This window comes from Acanthisitta chloris, unplaced genomic scaffold (genome assembly GCF_000695815.1).
Source record: "Acanthisitta chloris isolate BGI_N310 unplaced genomic scaffold, ASM69581v1 scaffold28539, whole genome shotgun sequence".
Classification (NCBI taxonomy): domain Eukaryota; kingdom Metazoa; phylum Chordata; class Aves; order Passeriformes; family Acanthisittidae; genus Acanthisitta; species Acanthisitta chloris.
Window position 1 is genome coordinate 9,993 of NW_008690216.1, and position 1,513 is coordinate 11,505.

Below are 1,513 nucleotides of genomic sequence, written 5' to 3' on the forward strand. Positions count from 1 at the left end.
AAATCAATAGGGATTGTTTGTGGAGTAAACGTACTCCAGTGAAAATAAATGTGCTGAGGACCTCACATAGGCTGTTGGGTATGAACAGCATCTTCTCCTCGTGTGTACACTTGAAGCTAATGCACATCCACGTAGTGGAAACAGTCTAATCTCTGAATGGATAAAAGGCTGTACATCAACATGTTGTAGTGATTTGAAAGGATCAGTAGTTCTCAAAAAGTTACAAACTCCTGACTGACAGAATTAGCACAAATCCTCCTCTTGCCTGTGCTGGTTCAGAGACACGATCCAGCAAAGCTTTATCCGTAGACGTGGTTTTTAAACCTGTGACTATTGGCACACTTCAAAGCATGCCAGCGGTCTAATTTAGCCTACATCTTAATATGATTTCATGGAAGTTGAGTGGAGTTAATGTCTGGTTTCCATCAGTCATGTGAGGAGGGGGAGGTATCAAACAGGGCCAACCTCTCGTGGTTTTCAGGCTGTGCTGTCCAGTTTTACAGACTGCTTTTTGCAGAGGGCGTTAGCACAGGAGTAAACATTTCTGAGATGACTGACATCAAGGACATGTTGTAAAGTAAGGACATGAATTCTGGTTTTATCTACTTTGTATCATGATGTTGCTGCTTAAGGCTTTTGATAGGTTGGAAATCAAACTACAGTCAGGGTCATGTAAATTAACTCTAGCAGTGATAGCAAAATACCTATTTTATTGAAAATCAGCAGTCATTTCAGGACCTGCAGACCTTCTTCCATGCAATCTTTACAATAACTTGCAGTAGGTCTTGATTCTGTAGAACGTAAGCATATGATTTCGATTTTCAGGAATTACTTAAATACGATCAACCTCAAGGCATTTTTAGGCAAGAGCTTAACTTTAACCATGTGCTTAAGCCCATTGCTGTGCCTTGTCTGCACTGAATGCACCCACTGCAAGTCCTAAACTTGGCCTCACTCTCCTTTCCACATGGCGTGGAGAGGAGGAGCTCCACTGCCAACGGAGGGATGATGGAGGTGTAAAACTCAGCAAAAGCAACAGTCCATCTCGGAGACACTGGAAAAACATCTCAGGAGTGACCACAGGCTTTTGCTGCCTGTTTTCTAGGCACGTATGAAAATTAACCATTAACATGATTTTGTGAGTTGCCAGTGGATGATCTCTAACATCCTCTCATAACTCAATGTCGTGTACTGTTAAATGGCTCTGCCTTCACCATCCTCAGACATCTATCAGCATGTTGCACCTTCCTGGGTCTGAGCACTTGGTTTCACTCTGAATGTCAATTTAATGCAAGATTGGAATATTTTGTTTTAAAATTGCCACTGTGTTTCTATACTACCCAAACAATCTTTTTCCCAGAATATCATTGAAGTCCAAGGGGAAAAATAAATTACATTAAATAATCCTTATTTACTGCTGACTGTGGGATACATTTCCTCTGTAATGCACTAATTGGCTACATTTTGTGCTTTGCAAAACAAAATGAAACCCAAACAAAACAAAACCAAAAAA